Source organism: Bos mutus, chromosome 25 (genome assembly GCF_027580195.1).
Source record: "Bos mutus isolate GX-2022 chromosome 25, NWIPB_WYAK_1.1, whole genome shotgun sequence".
NCBI classification, from domain to species: Eukaryota; Metazoa; Chordata; class Mammalia; order Artiodactyla; family Bovidae; genus Bos; species Bos mutus.
In genome coordinates, this window is record NC_091641.1 from 2,061,822 (window position 1) to 2,077,924 (window position 16,103).

At 49.8% G+C, this 16,103-nt stretch overlaps 1 long non-coding RNA gene across 1 annotated transcript; it reads left to right on the forward strand.

Moving 5' to 3' along the window:
* Nucleotides 1-508: 508 nt before the first annotated feature.
* On the forward strand, nt 509-13,776 carry LOC138985555 (uncharacterized). Its single transcript, XR_011462597.1, has 5 exons — nt 509-960; nt 1,053-1,219; nt 2,804-2,880; nt 5,978-6,171; nt 9,664-13,776. It is a non-coding gene; the product is annotated as an uncharacterized lncRNA (long non-coding RNA).
* The last annotated feature ends 2,327 nt before the right edge of the window (nt 13,777-16,103 follow it).

Below are 16,103 nucleotides of genomic sequence, written 5' to 3' on the forward strand. Positions count from 1 at the left end.
GGTCTGTAGGAGAAAAACCATGGCGGTTTCCAACTGAATGGTCTTTTAAATTTTAAGATTCAAAAATTAAGATTTAATTACCTAAGAAATACACGGCTTACACATAGTACCCTCTCCATGTGAAAGTTTGAAACGTCACATATCAGCTGGCCTGAAGTAGCTCCAGAGAGGGGCTGGGACTCGCCCAGGACCCCACCCGCATCCTGGGCATCTATTTTTATTGATTCCTGCCTGCGTCATCCTGCTCCCAGGGGGATGGGTTAGTTCACGATACAGGACTTGCCTTGGCCGGTCATAAAAGAGATTTATAGGTTTTCTGACCCGTTAATTAGATAAGGGCTTTTGAGTTCCACAGAAAGGCCGCACTGACACCTGCTCTCTGAGGGGGAACCTTTCCCAGGCAGAACCCCAGCCCCACCACGGCTATTTCTGGCTTACTCGGGGAAGAGTCATAATGACAAAGCAGAAAGGCTCTCCCTTACTGCCCTCCGTGGCTGCAAACCCTACACCTCTTTCCAAAGCATTAGCTCAGCGTGGTGGTGGCAGGGTCCAGGGATCCACTTTTCTTGATTAAACAGAACACTGACCAGCATATCTGGAACCCAGGTTTGGTGCTGGGCTGGATTCAGCGTCTGTGGGGTCCCACTGGCAGGCGGGCAGTGCCAGTCAGCCCCGGGGCTGGTGGGCAAGATGGCATGTCCTGTCCCCAGCCCATGTGTGGGTGGGTCAGCACTGGGCCCAGGCCCCATATGTGAGGTTCTTTTCTGAGGATGCCTCCCTCATCCCCAGACTCCAAACTCTCAGGCCTGATTTTGATTTCAAGTGTTAGCAGAGGGAGACTGGGGACAAAACAGTCCGGAACGAGGAGACTCCCTCTTGCTGGTTATTTCTCAGCCCAGCCATGCCGATGACCGATACTGTCTTCCCAAAGGCCATGGAGGCTGTTTTCCACAGGCAAAGGTGAGAGGTCTGCTCTCTTCCCCAAGACGGGGTGTCCTGGGGTGTCAGAGCAGCTGGGCCTTAAGCACTCAGTCCAGTTCTCTTGCTTTCAGATAGGAAAGCAAAGAAACTGAGGAAACTGAGGCTCAGAGGGGGTCAGTTTCCCCAGGGCCATCGCAGGGCTTCCAGACTCTGCTGCCGGCCCAGAGACCACAGCTCCTCCCGCAGCATCTGGTATTCAAAAGGAGTGGATCACCTCCAGAGATGGCACAGGTCATGGGTAAGTGCACAGGTCCTGGGCTCAGTCTGCCCAGCCTCTGTCTCTGCTTGGCCACTTATGAACCCCAGGACACCAAACAGCCATTTACTTCCCATTTAATAGCCATTCAGCGTTAGGGAGTTCGTGTGTAAGACAGAGATAAAAATAGAAGCTGTTTCATACAACAGAGCCCGCAATCTGACATGTGGTTAACCGCTCAGTAACTTCTGGATATTATTGCTATTAATTTCGACATTTTTCATTGAGACTTCTTTGTGAATCAGAGAAAGTTTATATTCTGGGAAAGGAAATGAGACTCTTCTGTTGCTATCTGTGGCCAGGTCTGTAAATCTGAAATATTGCTTCAGTTGCCATTAGCAACCAAGCACACCTATAGTCTATAAATAAAAAAGTCTATTTGTGATGACTACTTCTAGACGTGGATATCTTGGCTCCTCTAGAAAAGGATATTTGGTATGAGTGCCTCAGATGGTACAGAATCTGCCTGAATTAAGGAGACCCGGGAAGATTCCCTGGAGAGGGCATGGCTACCCACTCCAGTATTCTTGCCTGGAGAATTCCATGGACAGAGGAGCCTGACGGGCTGTAGTCCATGGGATTGCAAAGAGTCGGACACGACCGAGAAACTACAGAATCACACGGGACAGAGAGACTAACGCTTTCACTTTCACTTTCTATAATGATTATATGCCAGATATATGCATGCGAGCTAAGTGACTTTAGTCATGTCTGACTCTTTGTGACCCTATGAACCATGGACTGCCAGGCTCCTCCATCCATGGGATCTTTCAGGCATGAATACTGGAGTGGGTTGACACACCCTCCTCCAGGGGATCTTCCCCACCCAGGGATCGAACCCACGTCTTTCATGTCTCCTGCAGTGGCAGGCAGGCTCTTTACCACTAGCACCACCCGGGAAGGCCACATACCTCCTATAAAAACACCAAATCCCTTCCCAGCCACTAGTACGGTTAGAGCAGCATTATTTACAGTAACTTGAAGGCAGAAATAACTAAATGCCCACCCCTGGGTGAGTGGACATATCCCGGAATCTTACTTGACCATGAAAAGGAATGAAATACTGACACCTGCTACAACATAGATGAAGCCTGAAAACATTATGCTCAATGCAGTAAGCCAGACACAAAAGGACAAATACTCTAAAATTCCATGCATATGCTATATTAAGAACAGGCCAATCTATAAAGAGAAAGTAGACTGGCGGTTGTCAGGGGAGAAAGAAGGGGGAGAGTGAGGAGCAATGGCTTATTGGTGTGGGGTTTCCTTTTCAGGGTGATGAAAATGTTCTGGAGATAGAGCGGTGGGTGTACAACATTGTGAGTGTGCCTGATTCCACTGAATTGTTCACTTTTAAATGATTAACATTATGTCGTGTGAATTTCATCTCAATACACACACCTGTTACCCATCTATAAGGAATTTTCACTGGGATAGCAGATAAGGGCCGAGGGCACTGATTTAAAGTTGGGCCACATCTCAAGTGAAAGAAAAAATAACTCTCAAGGGTCTCTGTAGTTTTTTTCAGAATCTGGCAGCTTTAATCACAAAGCCTTCTTTTGCCAGGAGGGCTTATCCAGCAAGAACCCTGATGCTGTCAGGGAGGCAGGACAAGAGCAGCTTCACTGGAGAAAAGCACTTAGGTAAGAATTCCCCAACGTGACCCTCATTTATTATTAATATTATCATTATTTTTATAGAAGCCCCAGTCTAACATATTTCAAGATCTTTAATTTCTCCAGAACTAAGTCTGTAAGCAGGGCTGTGATTCTCAACCAGGAGTGATGTCACCCGACCTGGAGATGTCTCTAGCTGTCACAACTCGGGGGGAGGGTTGCTACCGGCACCTGGTGGATAGAGGCGAGGGATGCTGTTAAACATCCTCTGTGCACAGGACGGCAGCCACCATAAAGGGCGATCCTGAGACAAGCCCTGCAGTGGGGTAGTGGCTTGTGTGTATCGGGAGAGAAGACCTAGGCCCCGGGATCCCCAATCCGGAGAAACTGTCAACCTTTTTCAAAAGGAAGACTCTTGGTTGGGAGAATATATTTACAGATTCTTAAGGCTCCACATGGAGAAGGCGATGGCACCCCACTCCAGTACTCTTGCCTGGAAAATCCCATGGATGGAGGAGCCTGGTAGGCTGCAGTCCATGGGGTCGCTAAGAGTCGGACACGACTGAGCGACTTCACTTTCACTTTTCACTTTCATGCATTGGAGAAGGAAATGGCAACCCACTCCAGTGTTCTTGCCTGGAGAATCCGAGGGACGGGGGAGCCTGGTGGGCTACCGTCTATGGGGTCACACAGAGTCGGACACGACTGAAGTGACTTAGCATAGCATAGCATAGCAAGGCTCCACAGACCTCTGTCTGAGAAGCAATGACTTCAGAATCTTAATTCTCATTCAGTGAAAATCTGTCGATTGCAAAGTTATCATTAGAATAAAGGGTTGGTGCTTAAACTGCTAAGATGATTGTTTAAAAGACTGGAAGGTGGCCCCCAAGGAACTTTCTGGGGTGATGGAAATGTCCCCTGTCTTGATCTTGGTGGAGTGTATATGAAAGAAATCCATCAGAATCTATACACCACAATTAAAAGAAACAGCTGGGGAAATTAGGGTAGCTGAATGGGATGTAAATGGAATAAACTTTATCAGTTATTGTATAATTTCACCCTGATGTGCCTGTATTTCCTTATTATCCAGAAAAATACATTTTTAAAGTAGGGAAAAGGAAGGACTAATAAACAAATGCAACCTTCAGAAAGACCCCTTCATTTGCACACCTGAGCCAGGTCCATGCAGGCGGGCAGAGGAGGGTTGAGAACTAAGCTCCCCAAACAATATTCCCTCCAAACACAAGGCTTGGGACCATGTCGAGCTAGTTCTGAGACCCTGGGGCAAGTTACTTCATCCCTCAGAGGCTTTGTTTCTTTATCTGTAAAATGGGTGAATAACACCAATATGTACAAGCTGGGTTCGAGAGTCTAATGCTGAGTCTAATCCAGCATGATAACTACTACCCATTAATGTCAATTTCACTGTAAATACATTTAAATTAAGCCTCAGTCCTTCAGTCCTACTGGCCACATTTCAAGGGTTCAGTAACCACATGTGGCTAGTGGCTCCTACATTGGATGTGCAGCTACAGGACACGTCCATAGAGGTAGAAGTTTCTGTTGGACAGCACTGGTCTGGGGCATGACAGTTCCTGGTCTATCATTAGGACCCAAGCAGGCCAGCTGTGATCACAATTATGATTCACCGTGAACTCTCAAATCTAATACTGCAGGGCTGAGGGAAATGAGGGGAGAGTCTCTCGCTGAGAACTCAGAAAAAGGAGAAGAAATAGTGGAGGTTTTGCTGGTGAGGAGAAGAGAACAGAGCTCTCACGGCTTCAGCTCCCCTCCAGGATGGATGCTGGCCAAACACCCACCTGGCATCTGTAGAAGGAGACCCCAGCGGCACACGTGCACACCTCTCCCTTCTTCAGAGACAGAGGCCACGGAAATGGTCAGGAGATCTGTGGTTACCTTCATGGTTACCAGTCGTGGGACTGGCAAGGGGTGTGGCTCTCCATCCGTTGGATACGATACTTCTGAATCATGAAAAATGTTGCTGAGATAACCTTCATTTGTTCTGGGCAATTCTATTTCTAAAAGTCAACTGCAGTGATTAAAAAGGTGTGGGGTGTGTGTGTGTAGTGTGTAGTCAGCTCTTTGGAGCTACAGAGAAAGAACCAGAATTATTTTGCCTTTGGCAGGATCATCCTTATTAAAACCTGATTTCATTCACTCCACGGAAGTGAAGCCTGGGGGAGGAGGTGAAGGATAAATGTGTCTGGGGGAGCGTTGGGCAGCATTTCCTAATTTAGGGAAATGGGGTCACCTCCTCGGGACTGCTTGATCCAGCTGCCAGCTTGGGGTCCAAAGTGAAGGCCAACGGGGACCTCCACTGGAAGTCCAGTTCCCTGGACGCACGTGGTGGGGGGGGAGGGCAGGGCATCTGGCTGCTTATTGCACGTCAGTGGCAGCCCGACATGCGAAATCCCATTTCAGCACCTTGCGAGGCCCTCTGCCAAGCACATCTATTTTGGACTCCGCAGCTGCGATCACACTCTCTGGGCGGGTGTGAAGAGAGGAACATCGGGACTTTCCAGCCCCACCCACAAGGGCACTCTTTCCTCCCAGCCCCTGCCTCTGAGTCCTGTGGATGGGGCCCCTCCATTCCGAGGACCGTCCACACTGTCCATGGGCAGTGTGAGGTTGACCTGTCAAGGGGTGGTTGACCATCAGTGTGCAATTAGCGGTTTCTTGGGTCATTTGAGAGCACCCTCCGCGTATGTGCACCCGGAAACGCCACCCTTGCGGCAGAGGGGACTATGACACTCCCTGTCTGTAAGAGCCCAGAGCAAGGCTGTAAATGGGTTATCAAGTGCCTCTCGCTCCCTTGGCAGAAAGCCTCGAGGGAGAAGGAGCGATGCTGCACAGCTCAGCAAAGTGGGGTACGATACGAGGCTTTTGGAACCCTGAGGTAACTGGCTCAGCTTGGGTCCAGGGCAGACACCCAAAGGTCACCTCCTCCCACCTTCCCCACGGGAGAAGCCGGGAGTCCTGGTCTGTCCCGAGGAGGTGAGCACCAGAGAGCCTGTGGGCAGCTAAAAACCCAGGTCATCCCCAAGATTGTCAGTGGGATTTACCATCAGCCCCTGACCACGTCTCCAACATGACCCCATTGCAGGCTGCGCCGGGGCGCCCACGGACCGAGACCAGCCTACAGTGCTTTGACTGACCCACGCAGAGTTGGAAAAAAATTGCCCCTAATGGCCAATGTTGAAAATGTTGGAGATTTCATGTGGGGGAAAAAAAAAGGCCCCGTATTTTCAGATTCTCTTGAAAAATCAGAATCTCTGGTCACACTGAGCGCACATTCAGGTAAGTGACCAAAAGGCTGGGGTTCAGGGGTGGCTACCGGCCTTAGAGTTGGTCACCGTGCCCAGAGCCTCTCTCCCAGGGGCCGCATCTGCCCAGACCCTGTGGGTACATATGGACTCCATTCCTGCTCAGGGACCGCAATTACTCCCAAAGGCGGTTGCAACCAGGAGGACTCCTCAGGGCCCTCGCCTGAGACTCAGGACAGCCTCCCAAACCTTTATAAGGTACTTTCCCACACATGACTCACTCAAGTCTGGTAAAAGCCCTCTAGAGGGAAACGAAACATGGTCATTACCTGCAGGGGGAGATCATCAGCCCAGATAAATCTGCCTAGGCAATAGCCTGAGATTCCTGCAGAAGGAATCTCACTGGGAGGAAGTGGCCCGGGTAATCAGAAAAGATGACCTGGCTTGGATCACTGGGGACTTCTAGTTCCTGGGTTAAAACAGTGATATGGCGAGCCCATTAACTGTAGGGTCCAAAGGAACTGGGTGAGTGGAGAGAGTTAGGAGCCAAACGGTGGGAGTTGATGGAGGCGGGAGGCGAGAGGTCGTGCGGTGCGGCCAGGACGCAGCCCCGCGGGCAACAGCGACCCCTGGTGGACGTGACGAAGCAGGCTCCCCAAGTTCCCTGAGCCTTCACGTGAAAAGGACCGACAGCTGGGTGGGCACCGCGCACCAGCCAACGCACAAAACCCGTGGTTTTAAATACCTCTCCCAACAACCCTGTGATTAGTGCTATTATCACTATTCCTTTCCACGGCTGAGAATCGAGTCAGCGTCTCACCATACCCCGTGAGTGAGTGAAGTCGCTCAGTCGTGTCCGACTCTTTGCGACCCGTGGACTGTAGCCCACCAGGCTCCTCCGTCCATGGGATTCTCCAGGCAAGAATACTGGAGTGGGTTGCCATTTCCTTCTCCAGGGGATCTTCCCGACCCAGGGATCGGACCCAGGTGTCCCGCATTGCGGGCAGACGCTTTAACCTCTGAGCCACCAGGGAAGGCCATTACCATACCCCGTAGCTGTGCAGATTTAGAGCAGAGGCGACCTGGCTACCCCACCCAGTGCTGCTGCTAAGTCGCTTCAGTCATGTCTGACTCTGTGCGACCCCATAGACGGCAGCCCATGAGGCTCCCCCGTCCCTGGGATTCTCCAGGCAAGAACACTGGAGTGGGTTGCCATTTCCTTCTCCAGTGCATGAAAGTGAAAAGTGAAAGGGAAGTCGCTCAGTCCGTCCGACTCTTAGGGACCCCATGGACTACAGCCCACCAGGCCCTCCGTCCATGGGATTTTCCAGGCAAGAGTACTGGAGGGGGTGCCACTGCCTTCTCCGCCACCCAGTGCAGACCCGCTTTAAAACATAAGCAGGGCTTCCTTGGTGGTCCAATGACTGGGAGTCCGCCTTACAAAGCGGGGGACGCGGAGTTCAGTTCCTGGTGCTCGAAGATCCCAACTAAGATCCCTTAGTTGCAGAGCAACTAAGCTGTGGCACCACAACAACGAAGCTCGGGTGCCTAGAGCCCATGCTCCCCCCAGAAGCCCCACAATGAGAAGCCCATGCGAATCCCAGTGAGTGAGTCGCCTCCACTTGCCACAACTAGAGAAAGCCTGCACAGCAACAGAGAGCCCTGTGTGCCTCGACAAAGACCCGGAGCAGCCAAAAATAATTACAAATAAGTAAATAATTTTTTTAATTAAAAAGAAAAGCAGAAGCAGATCCAGCCATTCCACTTCTGGGGATATGCTCCAAAGAACTGAAAGCAGGACTAGATCTTTGCTCCCCCTTGGTCATAGCGGTATCGTTTTGCAAGAGCCAGAAGGACAGAAGCAACACAAGAAGTTCCCGCCAATGGATGAACGGCGGTCTGTCCATGTGATGGAAGAGTATTCAGCCTTAAAAAGGAGGAAAGTTCTAACACGGGCTACAACACGGATGAACCGTGAGGAAAGGATCCCAAAAGAAAGAGGTCGTCGCAGAAGGACAAATACTGTATGATTCCACTGAGATGAGGTCCCCAGGGTTGCCGGATTCACCTGGACAGAGAATAGAACGCTGGTGCAGGGGCTGGGGGAGGGGGTGGGGAGTGGGCGTTTAGTGGGGCCAGAGCTTCAGTTTAGAAAGATGAGACTGTGGAGATCGGGGGTGGGGGGGGCTGCAATGAGCATATACTCAACGCCACTGACCTGTGTACTCCCCCGTAACGGAGCAAGGGTCAGATACTCTCCCTCTCTCGCTCCCTGCGCCCTTCCGTGCCTCACGACACACGTGAAAGGAAAGAATTCTGCTGCTGGGCCCTGATCCAGGTTAGGCTGGTGGGTGCAGACATCTCTCATGCCTCGTCCCAGAGCAGAACGGGGATCCACTTCGTCACTGCAGACTCGGGCTCAGGGAAGTTCAGGCTTGGCAGGGGTAGGTGGGGGCTCTCCTCTGGCTTGGTGGTCAGCCTTAGCCAGTGTCACCCCCAACTGAACAGCCTCTCCACACGTGCCACCTTCCCCTCCATTCTGGCTCTCCAGAGAGCGGCCAGGCCCTTTCGGCCAGGAGTGGACCTGGGGCTGGAGGTCTCCTCTGAGCCTGGAGAACTGTGGTTGGAAGCTCCACAGGGCAGCAGGGTGCTGGGTGCCTTTGTGCTGAGAGGAATCAGACTCCTCGCACTTTGTCTCATGATCAGCCACTGAGTTGACAGCTTGATCCAAGAATTCTCTGCACAGTCTCTAAAAAAGATATATTTTTGGTCTTGCCTGCTTGGACTACAGTCTTTGGTATTCTTGCCTTCAACATGTTCCTTCTCAGCCTGATTTACAAACAAATTCCTTGCACAGAATTCCCAGGTAGGATGTTCCATGAAGCAGGTTCTTCATGACCTTGGTCTGAATCGAGTCCTTAGGAAACCCTTCACGGCACCCCCCTCCCTCCGAGCAATTTCCTCTATCTGGCTTTGTGGAGGCTTCTCTGGGACTCAAGGGGGACTCTGCTGAAGCCTGTTTTTGGAAGCACGTGTGTGTGTGTGTGTGTGTGTGTGTGTGTGTGTGTGTACTACTTGTGTGGCTAATACCACCACTCACCTCAAATACTAATAATTCATACTTGGAACCAGATGCCGCATTTTACGAGTGGTTCGCAGTTCACAGATGGTGGCTCCGTAAACGAGACTGATGACTGTCTGTGCTGGGGATCAGCAGTGCGCTCACAGGCGCGCCGACGGCGCATTTCCCCAGGGCTGGCTCGCTCACTTTCCTTGGATCCGATACCACAGACTTCCTCGTGTGCCTGCGGGATCTTGTGTTACCGAGTTAATGCTTTTTTTTTTTTTTTTTGCTGGATGATTCTGAGACATCTGAATATGTGTTCAATGTATATTACAGTGAATACAGAAAAGCAAATACCTTACTCTCCTTGTGGAAGTTAATTTTTTTAAGGGGAAATTAAAGAACATGCGGGATGTTCATCAAATCTGGCAATTCGTATGATGTCATTTTATTTTTTAACAGATTGATGACGTTGTGCCCACTTCCCTATGTTGTCAAGACTGTGGATCAAACACATCAGGTGAAGGGAAGATCCTGTGGTATTTTTTTGAATTTATGTGAATCCACTACTTGTAATCCCACATTCTATTTTCATGAACCCCTATTTAGCATGAGCTGGTTCCCAAAACGATGCTATTTAGCCCCAAATTGGGGTTTCGGTTCAGACTTATGCATTGGAAATAGGATTTGGTGGGAGACGTGAATAAAAAGTAGAGAGAAGTGTAAAATGGAGAAGAATTTCAGGTTAAGGAGCAAGGATGCTGAGCTGGAAAAACTGCCCGGAGGCAGAGCAGCCCCATATGAAGAGAAGGGTCTCTGCCCCCACAGAGTGGTCAGGACCTGGAGCATCTGGAATTTTCTCTGTGGACATCACAGAAGCAGTGGCCTCAGGAGAAGCCAGTGTGGGTAAGACAGAGATGGGCAGAATGGATGACCCTCTAGTCCCTTCTGCAAGAAGCCCAGAAAGGATCAGCAGGCACCAGTCATGGCTGGTGGTCAGCAGCTATGCCTCAAACCGTGAGACACTGAGTGTGTCCAGAGTGGTCAGGTGGTCGCCAGAGCCAAGCTTCAGGACCTCCCAGCAATGACCATGCTCCCAGCCCCACTGCACGCCGTGCCAGGATGGGACACCTGACCATCGAGACACGAGCACTGGACTCCAACTACCAAGTAAGGGGACAGTCCTCCCGAGGACGCGTCCATGCTGCTACCAACTGCTGTTAACAGTTTGTGAGAGTCCCTCAAACCACTCTGAGTCTGGATTTGCTGGAAGGACTCACAGAACTCACTGCGAGCTGTGGTTTGTATCAAGGATGCAGGAGAAAGTCAGCCCAGGGAACCAGAACACAGACAGGTCCGGGGGTCCACGTGCAGAGACTCTGCTGGCCCCTCCATGGACTCACACAGGTGACATCACACAGTCAGCGAGGCTCACCCGAGCTCCGGTGTCCAGGGCTTTTGTTGGGGCTCCATCACACACGACCTGATGGCTCAGCTCTCCGGCCCCTCCTGGAGAGGGGGCTACACCTGCCCCTGGATCCTGACAAAGACACTACTTGGCTGTACTTTAGTCATGCTCCTCTGAGCCCTCTTCTCCACTAGGCGTCCAAGAATTGCAAACTTTTGACACAAACACTTCTATCCCCATCCCCCAGTTCCCAGGCCAAGTTCAGTTCAGTTCAGTCGCTCAGTCGTGTCCAACTCTTTGTGAACCCACGGAATGCAGCATGCCAGGCTTCCCTATCCATCACCAACTCCTGGAGCTTGCTCAAACTCATGTCCATCAAGTCGGTGATGCCATCCAACCATCTCATCCTCTGTCGTCCCCTTCTCCTCCTGCCTTCAATCCCTCCCAGCATCAGAGTCTTTTCCAATGAGTCAACTCTTCACGTGAGGTGGCCAAAGGACTGGACTTTCAGCTTCAGCATCATTCCTTCCAAAGAAATCCCAGGGCTGATCTCCTTCAGAATGGACTGGCTGGATCTCCTTGCAGACCAAGGGACTCTCAAGAGTCTTCTCCAACACCACAGTTCAAAAGCATCAATTCTTCGGTGCTCAGCTTTCTTTATAGTCCAAGTCTCACATCCATACATGACCACTGGAAAAACCATAGCCTTGACTAGACGGACTTTTGGTGACAAAGTAATATCTCTACTTTTTAATATGTCATCTAGGTTGGTCATAACTTTCCTTCCAAGGAGTAAGCGTCTTTTAATTTCATGGCTGCAATCACCATCTGCAGTGATTTTGGAGCCCCCCAAAATAAAGTCAGCTACTGTTTCCACTGTTTCCCCATCTGTTTGCCATGAAGTGATGGGACTGGATGCCATGATCTTCGTTTTCTGAATGTTGAGCTTTAAGCCAACTTTTTCACTCTCCTCTTTCACTTTCATCAAGAGGCTTTTTAGTTCCTCTTCACTTTCTGCCATAAGGGTGGTGTCATCTGCATATCTCAGGTTATTGATATTTCTCCCGGCAATCTTGATTCCAGCTTGTCTTCTTCCAGCCCAGCATTTCTCATGATGTACTCTGCATAGAAGTTAAATAAGCAGGGTGACAATATACAGCCTTAACGTACTCATTTTCCTATTTGGAACCAATCTGTTGTTCCATGTCCAGTTCTAACTGTTGCTTCCTGACCTGCATACAGGTTTCTCAAGAGGCAGATCAGGTGGTCTGGTATTCCCATTTCTTGAAGAATTTTCCGCAGTTTGTGGTGATCCACACAGTCAAAGGCTTTGGCATAGTCAATAAAGCAGAAATAGATATTTTTCTGGAACTCTCTTGCTTTTTCCGTGATCCAGCAGATGTTGGCAATTTGATCTCTGGTTCCTCTGCCTTTTCTAAATCCAGCTTGAACATCAGGAAGTTCACGGTTCACATATTGCTGAAGCCTGGCTTGGAGAATTTTGAGCATTACTTTACTAGCGTGTGAGATGAGTGCAATTGTGCGGTCGTTTGAGCATTCTTTGGCATTGCCTTTCTTTGGGATTGGAATGAAAACTGACCTTTTCCAGTCCTGTGGCCACTGCTGAGTTTTCCAAATTTGCTGGCATACTGAGTGCAGCACTTTCACCACAGGACTGGAAAGGCGCTGCGCCCAATACCAAGGGATTTGAGCAAACAGTTGCCTGGTGTCTCTGGAATGACCAAGCCGCCCCAGAGCCCTGAAGTTCCTGCCTGGGAAAGCTCAAGGCGGACAGAATAATTTGCTGCTTAGAGATACTCTGGCCCAACACCCATTTTGCCTAACAGTTCTCGTCAGGAGGAACCAGGAGGGTCTGGGGTCCTGTAAGGACAGCCAGACACCACTGGTTGGATGTTTTTTATTGTGCTTCCTGGATGAAAACGCTTTAAAAATTATTGTGCCAAAGACACTTAACGTGAGATCTCCCCTCTTAACAAATCTGCAGGTGAACAACAGTACTGTTATAGACAAACGCTGAGCAGAACTGGAACTTAACGGAACTTCTTACAGCCTCCTTTAAGCTGGGGCAACTGAGGTTTGGAGAGGGCAGCCGGCCTGCCCCGGACAACAGATGGACACGAGTGGAGATGCGCACAGTGCAGCACAGCCTCGGGCGCCTCATTCCGCAGGGTCCTCATGAACCCTCGAGCTGCGCTGAGGGGCAGGTCTCACTCTGACCGTCTGTTGCTGCTGCTCAGTCGCTCAGTCGTGTCAGACTCTGCAACCATGGACTACAGCACGCCAGGCTTCCCTGTCCCTCGCCGTCTCCCAGAGCTTGCTCAAACGCGTGTCTGTTGAGTCAGTGATGCCATCCAGCCATCTCATCCTCTGTCACCCCCTTCTTCTCTTCCCCTCAATTTTTCCCAGCATCAGGGTCTTTTCCAATGAGTCAGTTCTTCGCATCAGGTGACCAAAGGATTGGAGCTTCAGCTTCAACATCAGTTCTTCCAATGAATATTCAGGCTTGATTTCCTTTAGGATGGACTGGGTTGATCTCCCTGCTATCCATGAGACTCTCAAGAGTCTTCTGCAGCACCACAGTTCAGAAGCATCAATTATTCCACTGGCGCTCAGGCCTCTTCATGGTCCAGCTCTCATTTATGACAATTACAGCTGTGGAAACAGACTCAGAGAGATGACAGGGCCCGCCTGAGACCACGCAGCCTCTGAACTGGATCCCAGCTCTTCTGAGGGTCGCCTGACATGTCTTTCACATGCGTGTGCCAGTCCCCGGGGACGGGAGCAGGGGGCGGGAACCGCAGCCCCGGCCCCAACAGGGCCCCAGCCATCAGCAGGTCTCCCTCTGCTGGAGATGGCTGGCTTTTGGATTGCAAAGCAACTCATTTGCTGAAACAAGAAAGATGTCTAAATGCTTTGCCAAAAAGAGATTCGGGCAGATGTTAATAAACCTCCAAACTTTCCCTAGCGATGGGTATATGGTAATGTGAGAATATGGCTTTGTTAGGCAGTAATACTGAGACGTTCCACGTCTTATTTGCATGTTAGTGTCTATTTTCTTGGTTGTTTATTGTCCCCCTTCCCTGGAAGGTTAGCTTCATGGTAGTGGGGATCTTGTGTCTTGATCGACACTCTATCTTCAGAGTCTTTGTTTTTTTGGGGTTTTCTTTTGGCCTAACCTTGTGGCATGCAGGATCTTAGTTCCCCAACCAGGGATCGAACCCATGCCCACTGAGGTGGAAGCACAGAGTCTCAACCACTGGACAACCAGGGAAGTCCCTATTTTCAGCATCTTGAACAACAAAGTTGTGCTAAGTGAATGATATCCCACCCACGAGAACAGACACACAAACAACTCCGTGACATGTGCTTAAGCTCCAGCCCAAACCCCAGCTTTTAAAAGGAGGAGTTTGATCAAATCTGACCTTGATTAAATTGGTCTGAAGATCCTGATGCTGGGAAAGATTGAGGGCAGGAGGAGAAGGGGACGACAGGGGATGAGATGCTTGGATGGCATCACTAACTCAATGGACATGAGTTTGAGCAAGCTCCAGGAGATGGTGAAGGACAGGGAAGCCTGGCGTGCTGCAGTCCATGGGGTCGCAAAGAGTAGGACACGACGGAGCCACTGAACAATAACAACAACAACCCCGAACATACAACCAAATCTTTCCTTATTTGCTTTTTATTTGGGCAATGTTTAATTGGGCTGCTTGTGATAATGTTCGTTTTAGGAAGGCTTTTACTATGTCCATGTTAACATATTTTGGTTTTGTGGACTGATTTTCTTCATTTAAATTACAGCCCTCTTGCAGTCATTTTGTGCCCTCTGCTAATGATGCTCTGGTTTTCACTCCAGGATTTTTGTGTCCTCTGACTTGCCTTTCTCTGGTGACATCTACAGGCAGCTGCAAAATTTATGCCACAAACAGCATTACAAAGGAGGGGCTTCCCTGATGGCTCAGCTGGTAAAGAATCCGCCTTCAGTGCCAGAGGCCTGGGTTTGATCCCTGGGTTGGGAAGATCCCCTGGAGAAGGGAAAGGCTTCCCACTCCAGTGTTCTGGCCTGGAGAATTCCATGGAATGTATAGTCCATGGGGTTGCAAAGAGTCGGACATGACTGAGTGACTTTCACTTCACTGGAGAACTCAGGGTTCTACTGGAAATAAGTATTCTGACACACACACACAAGTCTCTAAATTGTGTGCTTATTTTTTAATAGGAAGTTTTATTTATCTATTTTTTGGCCTGCCCTGCAGCATGTGGGATATTAGTTCCCTGACCAGGGATTAAACCCACACCCCCTGCACCGGAAGCACTGGACTGTCAGGGAAGTCCCCTGTACATACTTTTAATCAAAAAATCTTAATACTTTATATAGTCTTTAACCAAAAATTCTCCTAGTAGCTTACAATTTTTAAAAAACTGTGGAGATCTCTTCTACTTCCGGCCAAGATGGAACAGTAGGGACTGGATGACCCTTCCTACCTTAAGCACCTACAAAACTGGATAAAACATAGAGCACGGCGGCTGTTAGACACTGGATGGCAGGCAGCATGGGACAGCAATCCCTGGCAGAGGGGGAAATGATGCAGGGAGTTCGCAGGCTGCACTTTGAGGACTGGGGACCTGGGCTGCGCCTGGGAGTCTCTCTGAGTTGAGAGTTTGGGAAGGGCAAAGCAGCAGGAGTTTGCAGGGCAGAGTGCCAGGGAGGAGAGGGTGGTCAGAAAGCCAGCTCAGGAGATTTGCAAAGGAGCCCCGTTAAGTCCTCAGCTGAGCATCACCAGCACGTGCATACTGGAGTGGGTTGCCGTGGCCTCCTCCGGGGGAGCCTTCCCGACCCAGGGATGGAACCCACATTGCTTAAGTCCCCTGCGCTGGCAGGTGAGTTCTTTTCCACTAGTGCCTCCTGGGAAGCGCACACAACCATACCATCATTTAAAGAGTGGCACATTTGTTCACACCTAGATGTCTGCGTTCTTTGTTTTCCAAAAATGATTCAAGAACTAAGGATTTCAGTGTTGGCATTATCTATTTACTTAAACGCATAGCTAAACTCACTTTCTCTAAATGCAGAGGCTATGTGTTGCCCAAGTGCTAAACAGTCCTCACAGATCCCCTAGGGCACTGCTGAACATGTCTTATTTCCAGAATTTATTCCTTTTTTTCTGTTGCTAGAAGTGATTCATGTTTCTCAAAAAAAAAAAAAATCGCCTCAGCCTTGCAAGCTAAGGGAATGGTGTGGTCCTCATCCACTGCCTTTGTGATGCTCTAAAAAACGCTGACTTTCAGGCCAGGTCGGGATCTCTCCTCCTCTAATTAGTCAGGCGTCTCTTCTCTCCTCTGTGTCTGGGACATTAATGCCGCTTGGCATTGCCATCTTTCACTTGGGGAGTAACTGTGCATCATTAGTAAAGGCTCAACTCCCGTAAGAAGCAAGACCAGCAAGAAAATTCATTGTGTCCCAGTTTTCTAG